Source organism: Engraulis encrasicolus, chromosome 16, assembly GCF_034702125.1.
Source record: "Engraulis encrasicolus isolate BLACKSEA-1 chromosome 16, IST_EnEncr_1.0, whole genome shotgun sequence".
Classification (NCBI taxonomy): Eukaryota; Metazoa; Chordata; class Actinopteri; order Clupeiformes; family Engraulidae; genus Engraulis; species Engraulis encrasicolus.
The window spans coordinates 49,107,452-49,124,951 of NC_085872.1; the positions used below are offsets into that span (position 1 = coordinate 49,107,452).

Genomic DNA, 17,500 nt, shown 5'->3' on the forward strand with positions numbered 1-17,500 from the left:
AGACACTTGTCTGTTGTGCGACACACACACACACACACACACACACACACACACACACACACACACACACACACACACACACACACACACACACACACACACACACACACACACACACACACACACACACACACACCTGATGGGGTGTGTCTGCACTGACCGGTGAGTGAGGGTGGGGAGTGTCCTCGTGGTGTCTCTTCCTGAGCTCCGCCTCCACATTACAGCAGCACACACATCTGATCCCCACTGCAAAACACACAGAGGAAAAAACATTAACCAACAGTTACACACACACACACACACACACACACGCACACACACACGCGCACACGCACACGCGCACACGCGCACGCGCGCACGCGCGCACGCGCACACGCACAGTGCTAATTTTGTCAGCTTTTTTTGATTTAGTTGTAGTCTAAGTCACAATGACGAAAATCAATTTCAGTCTTTGTCATATTTTAGTCATTGCCTTCCCAATTTACTCTTAGTCTTTGTCTAAATGACGAAAATCAATTTTAGTCTTAGTCAATTTTTAGTCATTTTAGTCAACACTGTACATAATAGAACTTCTCCACACACTGCTTCTCTTTTTAACATATATCATTGACTGTACAGAATAAACCTTCTCCGCAACACTGTCTGCTTCTCTTTTTAACATAGGCCTATATCACACTGTGCAGAATGAAACTTCTTCACACACTGGTTCTCTTTTTCTCTATTTTATTTTACACCAGTGTTAATTAGTCAGCTTTTTGAAATTTAGTCGTAGTCTTAGTCACAATGACGAAAATCAATTTTAGTCTTTGTCATATTTTAGTCATTGCCTTCCCAATTTAGTCTTAGTCTTTGTCTAAATGACGAAAATCAAAAAAGGGCTTTGACGAAATATTTTAGTCATAGTCATGGTTGACGAAATTAACACTGACGCACACACGCACACACACACACCTGAAGGGGAGGCAGGTCTAAACTGCCCTACAAAAAGGAAAGGGCATAGTTGTTGAAAACGAGTTGGAAAGGGCACGATAGACACTTTTCCATCATGATAACGATATACAGTATATAGTCATATCGCCTAGTCCTACAGACCAGTTTTGGATATAATGACAAAATAAAGAAACAAATAAATAAATACATTTTTTAGCTGATTGACCAGTAAATGAGTTTCACTATAATAAAGCCCGGATGAAAGACCAACAACCTAAAAAAAAACACAATTAATTCGTATAAAATAAAATAAATTATTCATATAAGCATGTACACATTCTGGAATACAGGAGCTATACAGTGATCAGTGTTGCCAGATTGGGCAGGTGCCCGCCCAATTGGGGTACTTGGGATGAGCGTCTGCGGGTAAAAAACGGAAAAATTGGCCATTTGGTGGTTTTTTCGGCCATTTTGGGCCCATTGAAGTCAATGTAATTTGTTGAATTTGGGCGGAATTTAGCACATTTTGGCGGTTTTTGAGAAGCTTTTGGGCGGGATTTGACCAGACATATCTGCCAACAATGACAGTGGTGTGCCCCACTGACCCACTCTGCTCCTCTCAGCTCCACCCAGTGTTGCCAGATATGCGATAATTATTGTATTTGTAACACAATTTTAATCTGTACAATAAAAAAAAACATGATACACAATAATTTCACAGTTTTAACCCATTCATGCCTGATTTTGCATTGCGCAACATTGGCCCTGGCGCCTGGAGCTGCATTACGCAACATTCAGGCTCATGAGATTTGAGACAACTTTATTAAAAATCTGTTTGTTTGAGATTAATGAACACATTCTAATGAAAGATGAGGGTCTCAGCGTTTAAATGCAACTTAGTGCATATTTTTATGAGCTTCAGATGCTGAGATATTTAGGTTTTTATAGGCTGAGGGCAGCTTTTCTTAAAAAGGGCTCAGACATTCAGCACCCTTTTTTGCAATTGAAATTACTGTGCACGACCCAAACGCAATCATTTTGAGGTTTTGGTAAGGTAGTTGAGCATTTTGAGGTTTTGGTATGGCAGTTTGATATGGCAGTTTGGTATGGTAGTTTGGTATGGTAGTTTGGTTTGGTAGTGGATCATTTTCCATCTGGCAACCCCTGCTCTCCACCCCCTTCACTTCCACGCGGTGTGAACAGCAGCCACAGACACAGTGGGGTCTGACCTACATTCCCACAGTCTCCTCTCCTCCGCCACCCCTCCTCCAAAACCCAGAGCAAAAAAGAGACAATCGATGAATGAAACAGGAGACAAATGAGAAAGAAATAAAGGAGGTGGGGAGACACACAGACACGCATGCATGCCTTGAAGTGCCCTTGTTGCCCTCCGCTTCCTCTAGACTGGTTGGGGACCAGCGAGGCGTCAGACATACCAAAGCCGAACGGAACGGTCGCGAGACGAACGCGGTCTTTCTGCTAAGTTTCGGCCGGTGTGTTCTACTCTGCCTTTCACACTGACAGTGTCGGCGTGCGCGGCCAGTCCTGTTCAAAACCCTCCCCACAGCCAAAGCTAGCGTGCTAGTTTGCCATTCATTTGAATGAGACAATGCCGGTCGCCGGCGTGAAAAATACGTTCAAGTTCTATTTTCCAAATGCAACGTGGTGCGGATGACGCCCGACTACCGCCGGTTGGTGTGTTAGGACAGATATGTTTCAATGTATTTTCTGCGTTCCGCGACACTTTACCGCCCCAGTGTGTAAGACCAGTGAAGGTCTCCAAGACTGGTGGTGCTTAGCCTGGACTCTGTTTCTCAAAAGCATCATTGGTAACCAGTTAGCAACTTAGTAGGACGCCAATGGGAAGTTGCATTGCACCCAAGTAAGTTGCTAACTTAGTTAGCCACAACCCTGCTGAGAAACGCACCCCTGATGTCTTCTTCAGTTGTAGCAAACGCACACCGCGTGAAGAACGCACAACGGTTAAATAGGTTACTTTGTGAAAATGGTTGAGGGAGAAAGCCGGCATTGGTAAGGCTGGGATTGAACCTGCAACCCTCTGATCTACAAGCCAATGCCCGCCCTAACCATTTCACCATGGCTGCCCCCTCTCAGCTGCATCCTTCTCAACGCCCCCCTAGGACCCTCCAACGCCCCCTGGGGGGGCTGCAGAGCTCCCGTTGAGATACACCACTCTGAAGGAGCTGAAGCCTAGAGAGGAGGAGGAGGAAGAGGAGAAGGAGGAAGATGAGGAAGAGGAGGGGGAGGAGGGGAGGGGAGGAGGAGGAAGACGAGGGGGAGGAGGAAGATGAGGGGGAGGAGGAGGAAGACGAGGGGGAGGAGGAAGATGAGGGGGAGGAGGAGGAAGATGAGGAGGAGGAGGAGGAGGAAGAGGACGACAAGGCCAATGTCAACTACCCCCCACCTCCTCCGCCCCACACAATGACCTCAAGTCATCTTGGCCTCTCACACTCACACTGTATGGATGGATGCATTTCATTCACACACACACACACACACACACACACACACACACACACACACACACACACGCACGCACACACACGCACGCACACACACACACGCACGCACGCACGCACGCACGCATGCACACACCCATACATGCATACACCCACACGCGCGCACACACCCACACGCGCACACACACGCACGCGTGCGCACACCACAAGCGCGCACACACACAAGCGCACAAACACACAAGCGCGCACACACACAAGCGCACAAACACACAAGCTCACAAACACACAAGCGCACAAACACGCTCGCACACACACACACACAGACAGACACGTACACAAGCCTTATTTGTTGTGGTGTCATGTTACTGACAGAGCTTCAAGTGCATGTGTGTGTCTATGGAGTGCAGCAGTACCAAGACAGCTCTATTGACAGCTCTACCAGAGAGAGTAGAGAGAGAGAGGTTCCATTGGCCCATTGTTTCCGGGTTCTATTATTGGGGGGGAAATCCCCCTTTAGGCAGACCTAGGCAGACCTAAGGACTGTTCTATTCAATGCTAGGAGCATTATGACACGCCCCTTTAGGCAGACCGGAACCTGGTCGCGTTATATGCCCATAGAAACCTATTATGTTGGCATATCTCTATACTTAAAGAATCTCTGGCTCTACTGCATCATAAAGAGTAGTAGTGCATTCTGCTGAGCTGAGCGCTCTATTCATGAACCTCTGCCAGTCCAGGGTTGAATGGTAAAGGGTGGTAAAATGGTAAAATGGTCCAGGGTAAAATGTGAGTGATGAAAAGAGTATAGAAAATGAAAGAGTGCAAGAAGAGCTAGAGAGAGATGGCAAATACCCACAGAGAGATAAAGAGAGCAAGAAACAGAGAGAGATAAAGACAGCAAGAAACAGAGAGAGATAGACAGCAAGAAACAGAGAGATAAAGAGAGCAAGAAACAGAGAGAGATAAAGACAGCAAGAAACAGAGAGAGATAGACAGCAAGAAACAGAGAGAGATAAAGAGAGCAAGAAAGAGAGAGGGAGAGAGAGAGAGAGAGAGAGAGAAAGCGAGAGAGAGAGAGAGAGAGAGAATGTGAGAGTGCAAGAGCGAGAGCGAGAGCGAAAGAGAAAAAGTCTTCCCTTCATCATATGCTTCCAGCAGTGCTACAGCCTTTCTCTCTCCCGCTGACAATTCTCCTGCTCTGCCACACACGACACACACACACACACACACACACACACACACACACACACACACACACACACACACACACACACACACACACACACACACACACACCAAAAGAGATGTCAATCTCCTCCATTTCCAATTGCCTGCTCTTCTCTTCTCTTCTCTTCTGTGTGTCCCAGAGCATATCAAGCCTGGGCGGGCTAGGTGTGTGTGTGTGTGTGTGTGTGTGTGTGTGTGTGTGTGTGTGTGTGTCCCAGCAATATCAAGCCTGGGCGGTTTGGGACTCTCTGTTGCATCTCAGTGTGCGTGTGTGTGTGTGTGTGTGTGTGTATATGCGTGTGTGTGTGTGTGTGTGTGTGTATATGCGTGTGTGCGCGCGCATGCGTCCCAGACAATATCCTGGGTGTCTTGGCTGCGCCTCGGAGTGTGTGTGTGTGTGAGTGTGTGTGCCAATCAGGCCTTGGCGGGCCAGGCTGGAAGTCTCTGGTGCACCTGACTAATCGAAACACTCACCCCCAGAGCACACCCCCACTCTCACAGTTTTCCTTTCCATCAGCGTGTGTGTGTGTGTGTCTGTGTGTGTGGTGTGTGTGTGTGTGTGTGTGTGCACGCGCATGCATGTTGATATGTGCGGTGTTTGACAGAAAATGACATGACACACACACACACACACACACACACACACACACACACACACACACCTGCTACCCCAGAGCTCAGGTGTGTACACATGTGGACATTGTGCCTCTCTCCAAGCAGGGACAAGGTCATGTGGTGACTGCTAAAAGACACACACACACATACACACACGCCACGCATAAACACACATGCATACACACACGCCACGCATAAACACACATGCATACACACACACACACTCACACACACACACACGCCACGCATAAACACGCATACACACACACACACACACACACACACACACACACACACACACACACACACACACACACACACACACCCCTACGATGCGTTGACACATACACAGTCACAAAGGCATGCACAGATTGCACACACACACACACACCTACCTATGATGCGTTGACACACACACACACGCAGTCACACACGAATGCACGCGCGCACACGCACACACACACACCTACGCTGTGGTGACTGCTAAAAGGCAGCAGGGCAGGGCAGTGTTGTGAGGGTCCGAGATGAGACCTGGTCTCAAACACACACACACACACACACACACACACTGTGGCGACTGCTAACAGACAGCAGGGCAGGGCAGTGCGTTGAGGGGACGAGACCTGATGAGAGCGGGTCGATACTGACCCGATGAGAGCGGGTCGATACTGACCCGACCCACTAATGACTAATGAATCCCCAGCACACCACAAAGCTCATTACCTGGAAGTCCAATACATTGAAAACAGCATTAAAATGGACCACAGACCTGATTGTCTGGAAGTCCAATACATTGAAAACAGCATTAAAAGGACCACTTCAAACGCTACCAATGACCATTCATCATTTCATATGTTGTGTGTCCATTAGGATAAAACACAATTTTGTTCTGTTTCTCTTTAATAGTGCTGAAGTTGGCCATAACATGGTTCGATTCCGGCTCGGGTCCTTTGGCGACCCTTCCCTGTCTCTCTCTCCCCACTCACTTTCTGTCTCTGAAAACGTTCGTGTCACTAACAAAGTCTAAAAGACCAAAACAAATTATCTAAATCATTTAATTTATTGTGTGTCCATTAGGATATACAGTAACAGTGTTGTTGTGGGCTTTTTTTTCTTTAATAGTGTTGAAGTTGAACTTTGTTGTTTGTATTCCAGTGAGGCCGGACGGCTCTAAGGCATCCTGTTCTCTCTGAAGATGGAACATCAAAGAAGAGGGATTTTTGATTGGTCAGCTCGCCTCGCCTCGCCTCGCCTCTCCTGCACGTTCCATCGATGTGTGCAGTCGAGAGATCCTCAGGCTAAATGCTTTAATTGGCTAAAAAAAAAGACTGGCGCTGCTGAAAACATACCAAGTGGAGAAGAGATGAGGCTGAAAACATACCAAGCGTTAGGGCTGGGTAAAATAATCGATTTAATTGATAATCGATCGAATCGAAATTCACATAATCGATTCACAGGGCACAGAATCGATTTTTTTTTGTTCTTTTTCCTTTTATTCTTTTTGATTAGGCCTAGGCCTACTTATTACAAATTAGCAATCTGTTAACACCGTCAAGCCACATCCCTTTGACATTTTTATATAAAAATAGGCAACAGCATCTTTTGGGGGAAATCCTGGCACCAAGAAGGGAACGAATTGAATCGATTCGGAATGAATCGAATCGTGATTAATCGATTCAACGCCCTAAGAATCGAAATTGAATTGATACAGGAACATGGCTGCAATACCCAGCCCTACCAAGTGTGATGAGAGGCCTAGTAAGAAGGGGCTACCTAGACCTACAAACCTGGTACAGGACAGATTACAGTATGGGCCTACTGGGCACAGGCCCAGTCAAGGGGGCACTGAAGCCCAAGCCTCTATAATTCCTTTTTTAATATATTTTATATATTTTATATATATTTAACATATTACTGCATGGGCCTACCAGGCACAGGCCCAGGGGACCAAGAGTCAAGGGGGCACTGAAGCCCAAACCTGTGCACTACAAACAAAAACACAACTATTAGTCTATATTTGTGTTCTTATATTGTGTTGGAACGTTAAACTTTAAACTATTACATTTTCTGTAACACTTTATTTTAGGGATACATCTATAAGCACTAATACATCCAATGTTAATGCCTGCATAAGTAACTTGTAAGGCATGTACTAAGCAAACGCAAAGGCCTACTAGGTCGTTACTAAGGTGAAATTGGTAATAAATCCCTTATTGTGCATGAACAAGACATCTGTGAATACATGCCTAACAAATGTTTGATTTTGCTTTGTACATGCCTTACAAGTTACTTATACAGGCACATTGTATGTATTAGTGCTAATAGATGTATCCCTAAAATAAAGTGTTACCACATTTTCTTATTTTCTTAGGGGAGAAACCCCCAAACCTCCAACAGTAAAGACTAAAATCTTTTGCAACCTTCCATGGACAGGGGGGCCCATTCTTGTTGTCCGACCCAGGGGCCCAAGGAGTCATAACCCATTTTCTGAGCAATTAGGACTGTCCGAGCCCAGTGCAAAATTAATTGGCAAATTAAATATCGACATATGGTCCTATGACTTTGATATAAGAAGTTCTAAGGCTGCTTTAGTCTGTTTGATATTCTAAACGCTACTTCTCCCTGTATAATTAGTGCCATCACTAAATATTTGTGGGGTGAGGTTTAATGAAATGAAATGAGTGCATTGGTACGTTTCTCCAAATTGCTCTGCTGTCCTCCAAGCAGAAGCTTGTGGAATACTTCAGTTTACATTACATTACATGCAAATTACATCCGAATTACATTTTATCCAAAGTGATTTATAGTTATTTACTGGGTATTGGTTACAGTCCCTTGAGCAATGTGGGGCAATGTGGGGCTAGGTGCCTTGCTCAAGGGCACAAACTTCAGCCATGGAGGGAGGAAGGGATTGGTCAGGGTTGGGGATTGAACCAGCAACCCTGCGATCTACTACGGTCCAACTCCCTCACCATTGCACCACAGTTGCATTACATGACTACTTGCCAAGGACAACTGTAGTAGCAACTGCAGTGTCCTCATAAAACTAAACTTACTTCAGACTCGGCCCTACCGTGACTCAGATGGTAGGGCACTGGACTGCTACGAGGCTGACCCGGGTTCGACTGCGGCACGAGTCCTTTGCCAATCCTTCCCCATCTCTTTCTACCAACTCTTTTCCTGTCTCTCTCAACTGTCCTGTCACTAAGTCTAAGCTTATAAGACAAAAAAAACGTACAAAAAAACCTTCAGACCCTACAATCTGCATAATGGAATAGGTGACAGGAAGACAGGAAGGAGATATGGTCTCCATGGGTGGCGTCTTAGAGTAAAAGTGTGCACATCCCACCTCACTGAGGTAACATGCAGGACGCACGGCAAACGTATCTGGGTCAGTGACGTACGTTTTAGTAGTAGCACTGCACACGTCAGGGTGGTGCAATAACAACTAATGCCACTCTTGTGTGGATTAAATGTTTTTTGTCTTTAGTGGATTATTCAAGAAGCATATTCATTGCAGTACATTAATTACCAACAATTACTAATCAATGTACACGTTGGACCCTGGTGCAGTTCTGGGGACAGAGTTTTGGCCGAGGTCCCGCCCGCATGTGGGGAGCGAGGCGTCTGTATGGCCACTGGAGGCATCAATCATTCATGCTGCTTCCTGTTTCCCCAATCAGCAGCTTCCTGGCAGGGGAGAGGGGGAGCCGGCAGTGACAACAGCAAGGTGGCGGCACACAGTTCCCTCTGAACGCACGCACGCACGCACGCACGCACGCACGCACGCACGCACGCACGCACGCACGCACGCACCCACGCACGCACGCACAGGCACACACACACACACACACACACACACACACACACACACGCACACACGCACACACACACACCTTGCACTACAGAACACACACACACATTGCTATTGTGTAACGTGGGTAAAGTGTATTCACTCCAGTTGCCATCACTCAGACTCAGACAGCGTTAAGACCAATTAGCCATTATAGTACAGAAGACTACACAGACATCCAGCCAGGCAGGCAGGCAGGCCACAACACAACAACACTAACGCTCTGCAGAGAGAAGTACAGTAACTGGCACTCATCCTATACACTGACAGTGACATCACTGCAGTCTCCACGTGCCCATCCCATCCCACCCTCCAGACCACACCCAGCTCAGTCATCAGATGGTAAGCTTAAATGGTACATGGCCTGCTATCAGGGCTGTAAGAGCTGAGAAATTGTGATACAGAGTCATGATACTGCATCGCGATGCAAGGAGGCAGTATCGTGATAAGCCCTTTCACAGTTTTGATGAGTCCAGAAAACAACCACATGATATGCGATAGTACTTCAAATCCCCATCATCCCCATCATTAGTATTTTTAAACTTTTTTATATCATTAGCAGCCTCTTGTAACCTATGAACCATCATAGCTGTCATAGATTTAAAAAATGGTGGGGTGTATCGAACCGTATGTCAAAAATCGTGATATGAATCCACGCTTCCAAGCACTCAAAGCACTCTACATTGTACTGCATGCCTCACATTCACCCATTCACTCTCATTCACACACTGGTGGCAGACACTTCCACTCTGGGTACCATCCTGCCACCAGGAGCAACTTGGGGTTAAGCATCTTGATCAAGGACACGTCGATGATGAGGTAAGGCAGAACGGGACTCGAACCTACAACCTCCTGGTTGCCAAATGGCTCCTCTAAAACTTGAGCTGCCACGGCCCCGTCAGGGACCTACATGGCCCTTGGCAGGGACGCAAGATGCCAAACAACGCAATGGCAGGGCTCCGTTTCTCGATTCTTGTCGTTGCTAACCGTCTTAAGACCGTCTTACCATTCCCTTGGACTTAGTGGTGAGCATCGTTGTCGAGAGAGTTGAGTCGCTTGTACGAAGGACTTTGCTAACGACGATAGCAAAGACGCTCTAGAGATACGGACCCCTGCCTGGCTGGTGCCGCATCACACGCACACGTACAGCTTACAACTGTAGTAATGGAAGGGACAGACAGAAAGACAGACAGACAGAAGGTAGGAATGAAAGAAATGAAGAAAGAAAGAAAGAGAGAGAGAAATAAATAAAGAGAGAAAGAAAGAAAGACAGAAAGAAAGACAGAAAGAAAGAAACAAAGAAAGAAACAAAGAAAGAAACAAAGACTTGTGATAGAAAAGAAAAGAACGGGAAGAGGCAATTAAAGGTACGTTGAGAGATGTAGGCCAAGAATGGAAAAAAGAAAAAAGAAACGAAAGAAAGAAGGACAGAAAGAAAGAATGAAAGAGAGAGACGTAAGACAAGCCAAAATGAGAAATAAAATGGACAGCGTGCTGGTGTCATTTAAATGTAAATGCGTGCGGTGCGCGTCCTAATGGGGCTGCATGCCATGCTTCATTTATAAATACGAGCGGAGCAGCCGGTAGGCAGCAATAAATAACACTCCTCGCTCCGCACCATTACTCCCACACACGGGGGTCGGGAGGAACACACACTCACACACACACACACACACACACACACACACACACACACGAAAACCATTACTTCCGCACAGGGTTCGGCCTCACCCCCTCACCCCAACACACACACCAACACCACCACTCCCTTCATCGATTCCATCCAACAACATGCTTGTCTGGCGCACTAAACTACTAGGAAGTCTTTAGCTAGTGCAAAGTCATGGCTGACGATGTACTGCAATCCCGGCTTATGATGAGGATCAGGCGGCGTTTGTTCAAAAAAGTTTGAGAACTAACTTACTGATCTAGGCCCTTCCCTTCCCTGCCAATGCCATGTCCACTCCACCAGGGCCGCTGACAGCTTTTGCTGGGCCCAGGGCAAAGTCTTCTGGAAGGGCCCCCCATTCAATACATTCAATATAATGAAAACCCAATTCTGGACCCCTTCTTTCCCTGGGCACGGGACAACTGACCCCTTTGTCCCCCCTTGTCAGCTTCCCTGCACTCCACTCCACTCCACTCCAGCCAGCCCAACCCAATCTACCCAATACAAGATCAGATAAGTTACATCACACAGCAGAAGCACAGACACACAGCAGCAGGCCATCAGATAGCCCAGAGGCTGTGGGATTAATCGACCGTGATTGTTGATCGAGATCAAAATTGGGGTCAATCGCAGCAGTCCTTAGCCTTTAGTGGTATTTAATGGGACATGAATGGATGTTGTGGTGTGGTACCCGTGGAGCTGGTATCCTGTCGTCATAACAACAGAGTCAGATGGCTAGAGGTGGGCTGGGTTATCTGCCGGCCTGACATGGATCAAATAAATCCAGTCAAGTGACAAATGGACTGTATGTAGCCTGTGCCATTGGGAGGGAGATTAGTCAATATGCTCTCAAACAGTCAGTACCGGGAGATAAATCACAATAATAATCGATATGGGGCAGTGTAATATGGCAGAATTAAGCGTACCGTATTCTCGGATCTGCCCTGTGTGAGTGTGACTGGTTTAGGGCCTTTTCACAACAGATGTAACTTACCGCCTTCGTAGCCTGGCTTTCACGCAGACCCTTCGTTAAACTTTGTGAGCTCGCATGAGGTAGAAACAAGTTACCATCCCATGAGAACCAGGTTACCCCCGTCGGCCAGACTGAAGTGATTTTTACTGGCGGCACGGAAAATGCATGGAAACCCATTATAGTCTTTCCACACCAACACGGCAGTAGTCATGACTCATACCCCATTCGAAATGTGAAAATACGTAAGGGTTAACGTTCGGCGAGAAGGTCGCTACCGTGGAATAGCAGCACGACAGAGAGAATCTTTAGACCCCGACGCGGAGCGGAAGATTGTTGCTGCGCAAAACAAAACAGTGCCGTTGTGGAACACCGCTAGGCAACAGGTAGCCTAGACAACAGGTGTTGTCTATCACAGCAGCTGATTAGAGTCTTGTTGAAAAGTCGCTTTAGCAGTGAAAAGTCTTGTTGCCATTGACAGCGGTCTGATATAGACAAACCCGTCCGTTATCATTGAAATGAATGGAGCATTCGACCGATGACGTCACACCATATAATACAGTAGTTTAAAGAGAAATTTGAATACAATTTGAGAACATAAATATAGACCAATAATTAAGTGGGATTTTTTTGGTTTCATTCAGGGGCCCCCTTGGCTCTTGGGCCTCTGGGCCTGGGCCCGGTAGGCCCGTTGAGTTCAGTGACCAGTCCTTGGGTAAGGCACCTAGCTGTCAGCTCCATCACAGCAGCTGGAGGTGCTACCATGATGCCCCAGGGTAAGGCACCTAATTGGGGGTAGCGGCAGGCAAACGGCCCCCGTAGGTAACCTCTCTCCACGTGTTTGCTCTGAATCTGAGCGTTTGATAATTGACATGACCATGGCCCTGTTTGAGAGCTGGAGTGTGGAGGAGGAGGAGGAGGAGGCTGTGTGTGTGTGTGCGCGTGTGTGTGTGTGTGTGTGTGTGTGTGTGTGTGTGTGTGTGTGTGTGTCTGTGTGTGTGTGTGTGTGTGTCTGTGTGTGTGTGTGTGTGTGTGTGTGTTGGGAGGAGGAGGTGTGTGTGTGTGTGTTGGGAGGAGGAGGTGTGTGTGTGTGTGTGTGTGTGTTGGGAGGAGGAGGTGTGTGTGTGTGTGTGTGTGTTGGGAGGGTCGTGTGTGTGTGTGTATGTTGGGAGGGTCGTGTGTGTGTGTGTGTGTGTGTGTGTGTGTGTGTGTGTGTGTGTGTGTGTGTGTGTGTGTGTGTGTGTGTGTGTATGTGTGTGTGTTTGTGTATGTGTGTTTGTGTATGTGTGTTTGTGTATGTGTGTGTGTGTTGGTAGGGTGAGTAGGCTGTGTGTGTGTGTGTGTGTGTGTTGGTAGGGTGAGTACAGGTGTGTGTGTGTGTGTGTGTGTGTCTGTGTGTGTGTGCTGTGTGTGTGTGTGTGTGTGTGTGTTGGGAGGGTCGTGTGTGTGTGTGTGTGTGTGTGTTGGGAGGGTCGTGTGTGTGTGTGTGTGTGTGTGTGTGTGTGTGTGTGTGTGTGTGTGTTGGGAGGGTCGTGTGTGTGTGTGTGTGTGTGTGTGTGTTGGGAGGGTCGTGTGTGTGTGTGTGTGTGTTGGGAGGGTCGTGTGTGTGTGTGTGTGTGTGTGTGTGTTGGGAGGGTCGGTGTGTGTGTGTGTGTGTGTGTGTGTGTGTGTGTGTGTGTGTGTGTGTGTGTGTGTGTGTGTGTGTGTGTGTGTGTGTGTGTGTGTGTGTGTGTGTGTGTGTGTGTGTTGGCAGGGGTGTGTGTGTGTGTGTGTGTGTGTGTGTGTGTGTGTGTGTGTGTGTGTGTGTGTGTGTGTGTGTGTGTGTTTTGGGAGGGTGTGTGTGTGTGTGTGTGTTGGGAGGGTCGGGGTGTGTGTGTGTGTGTGTGTGTGTGTGTGTGTGTGTGTGTGTGTGTGTGTGTGTGTGTGTGTGTGTGTGTGTGTGTGTGTGTGTTGGGAGGGTGGGGGGTATTTGATTCGAGTTGTGCTGAGCTGGCGCGCAGCGCTCCTACTGTGCCTGACAACAGCAGATCAGCACAGCACCTCTCAACACTGATCACAGGAGAGGAGAGGAGAGAGGGAGGGGGAGGGGGAGGGAGAGAGGGAGAGAGAGAGGGGAATAGCGAGAGAGAGAGAGAGAGAGAGAGAGAGAGAGAGAGAGTGAGCGAGTGAGAGAGAGTGAGCGAGAGAGAGAGCACCAGGGGGAGAGAGAGAGAGAGCGAGAGACAGAGGCAGAGAGAGAGAGAAAGGCAGTGATATTGAGAGAGAGAGAGAGAGAGAGCGACAGAGAGAGAGAAACAGAGACAGAGGAAGCGAGAGAGAGAGAGAGTGAGAGTGTGTGCCAGAAAGAAAGACAGAGACAGAGAGAGAAAAACAGAGGGAGACAGAGAGGGAGAGGGTGTTCATGTGCATTAGAGAGAGAATGTGTGCACAGGAGAACGAGAGAGAAGAGAAAGTATGGAGAGACAGAGAGAGAGAAAGAGAGAGAGAGAGAGAGAGAGAGAGAGAGAGAGAGAGAGAGAGAGAGAGAGAGAGAGAGAGAGAGAGAGAGAGAGAGAGAGAGAGAAAGTATGTGGGAACCGGCCCAAAAATACACAGGGATTTGGAAACAAGGGAGAGCGAGAGAGAGAGAGATCAAAGCAAATCACATTCCAAACATACATCTCCTTGCATAACATCAGAGTAAATATACCGCCTAAAAAGCATGTCCAAAACAAACACATTCAACACAACTCTGGCAGACAAACAAACAAACAAACAAATAAAATAAAACAAACAGAACAACAACAACTAGCAGAGCCAAACTCTGTTAGACATCTTGATTTCCCACATGCGCGGATGATGACTAATACCGCACCGCATCGCACCGCGCCCGCTCGACCAGCCTGCCAAGGTTGCCAGACAGTGTAGCCAGATATTGGGAGAGAAACAAGCGACTGGTGTCCTGAAAACAAGCCCAGAAGAAACGACTGAAGACAAAAACACACGGGGTGGGTCGTCAGACATGCCCCTTTTCTGAGAAGACCTTTCTCTAAGCGAGCGTCTGTGTGGTACCTAAAATCCACATAAGTTAACCAAGGTAAACACAGAGAGTGGGACTTGTTGTGGACGAAGTTGTAAGGATGAGAGAGAAAACCCGAGTTGTCGTTGAGAAACATTAAGTTACAAACATCCGAACAAATTAAAATCACCGGCAGAGCAAATTTAAGCATCAAGCCCAAGCCTGAAAAGAACAAGCGCAAAGCAACGCAACCCGGAACTGTACAATATGTAAAGGGATTGCTCAAAAAAAAGAAGCCAAAAGTCACATGTAATAAGCAGAATTGGCAACCCAATCCCAATCTGCCAATGGAAAGGAGATGGAGATTTATACACACACACAGACACACACAGACACACACACAGCCACAAACACACACACACACACACACACACACACACACACACACACACACACACACACACACACACACACACACACACACACACACACACACACACACAGACAGTCTGCCTGCAGCTACCTGCCAATAGAAAGGAGATGGAGATTTACAATCAACACAAGGGAGAAGAGAAGAAGAGGAGAAGAGAAGAGGAGAAGAGAAGAAGAGGAGAAGAAGAGGAGAAGAGGAGAGGAGAAGTGGAGAAGACGAGAAGACAAGAAGAGGAGAAGAGAAGAAGAGGAGAAGAGGAGAAGAAGAGAAGAGAAGAGAAGAGGAGAAGAGGAGAAGAGGGACCTGATGAAGCTGGAGACCAGCTAAAACCCATCTGTCAGCTTTAAAGGGGCGCTGTGAACATGTGTGTGCTATGTGCATAGTGTGTGTGTGTGTGTGTGTGTGTGTGTGTGTGTGTGTGTGTGTGTGTGTGTGTGTGTGTGTGTGTGTGTGCGCGCAGGAGAGGCGAGAGGAGGTCTGCCATAAGTCAGCTTTATTGCCCTTGTGACAGGCAGGGACGAGGCAGGCAGTGGCAGGGCAGCAATTAACCAAGGCCTCTCCAGCCAGTCCAAGAGAAGGGGAAGGGGAACGCAAACGCACGCACGCACGCACGCACACACACACACACACACACAACTACCATCAGGGAGAGGGGAACACCAACACAACACAACACAACACAACACAACACAACACCACACAACACCACACAACACCACACAACACCACACAACACCACACCACAGCACAGCACAGCACAGCACAGCACAGCACAGCACAGCACAGCACAACACCACACAACACCACACAACACCACACAACACAACACATATTCTTCAAAAGAGTGAAAGTATACACATCCCACCTCCCTGAGGTGGAGGACAGAGGCATGTCATAGAAAGAGTAGAAGTCCGCACGTGGGTCAAAGATGTGCAAAATGGCATTGTCATTCAATGTAACTGATACTTTCTGCTGACTGTAACGGTAAAAAAAACATGATTTTTAAATTGTTTCAAGTGAATGGATGACAGCCGAGGTTTTCATGAATTCACTGAAAAAAATTAAAAATAAAAAGAGTCATGTTTTTTACAGTTACAGTCAGCAGAAGGTATCTGTTACACTGAATGACAATTTCATTTTGCACGTCTTTGACCCACATCGTACAATGTACAACGTACAACGTTTCGACCCAGCAGGGTCTTCAGCACGTGCTTGCCTGATCTGATGAGGACCCTGCTGCTGGGTCGAAATGTTGTAATGTCTTAAATAAACGTTCAAAGCGGAGCTGCAGTGTGCAGACTTCTACTCTTTCTATTGACAGCCACGGAGCACAACACAGGACAACGCCAGCACAACACAGGGCACAGGACATGGGAGGGCAGTGGAACACCACTGATGGGGAAGGGGACAGTGACTGGGATAGGGACAGCCAAGATGGGGCCCGTGATGGATCATTTCCAGTGGGTACACTGCACACTTCAAACACACACAACCAATACTGTCACAGACATAACAGTAGGCCTATGCATCAAACAGCTGGCACAAACAGCTGGCACTTTGTCAGGCGTCCTGGCCTGTCCTGGATTGGCTTCTTCGGGCAGATCGGGACTCCCGTCATCTCCAATAGAGCCAGAGATCACCAAGTCAATATCACCGCTCCCTGACAACACCACCCATCGCACCCCCATCCCTTTAAACAGGGCCATCCATCACCTGCAGGCTACGCCACATCCCAAATTAAAATGAGGCCTCACCACAGGGGCACCTGAGTCCAAACCCCCTATGGACCACCCCCCCCAGCCCTATGGACCACCCCCATCCCTAAATTTCACCCCCTACTCTCCTCTCCTCCATGCCTGCCAGCCGTGCACAGCTGCTGCCAGCCCTGACAACACCATCCCACCCCCTGCAGCTGAGCCCACTGCCCCTGCCTGCCCATCCTCAGGGCCTGCCCACTGCTCCATCCCCACTCGGGTACAATACTTTAGGCTGGGCTACAAATGTCTGGACTGGGCTACAATACTCTGGGCTGGGCTACAATACTCTGGGCGGGGCTACAAATCTCTGGGCGGGGCTACAATACGCTGGGCTGGGCTACAATACTCTGGGCGGGGCTACAATACTCTGGGCTGGGCTACAATACTCTGGGCGGGGCTACAAATCTCTGGGCTGGGCTACAATACTCTGGGCTGGGCTACAATGCTCTAGGCTGGGCTACAATGCTCTGGGCTGGGCTACAATACTCTGGGCTGGGCTACAATACTCTGGACTGGGCTAGGTTACAAATCTCTGGGCTAGGTTACAATGCTCTGGGCCGGGCTACAA

General features: G+C 47.9%; 1 long non-coding RNA gene across 1 annotated transcript in view; it reads right to left on the reverse strand.

Annotated features, from left to right (window-relative positions):
* The window catches only part of LOC134466643 (uncharacterized), a 72,440-nt gene that overhangs the window by 50,052 nt on the left and 4,888 nt on the right, over window positions 1–17,500 (reverse strand). Inside the window, exon 2 of the long non-coding RNA XR_010038362.1 lies at window positions 161–246. This is a non-coding gene — a long non-coding RNA (uncharacterized LOC134466643). The remainder of the gene's footprint in view (window positions 1–160; window positions 247–17,500) is intronic.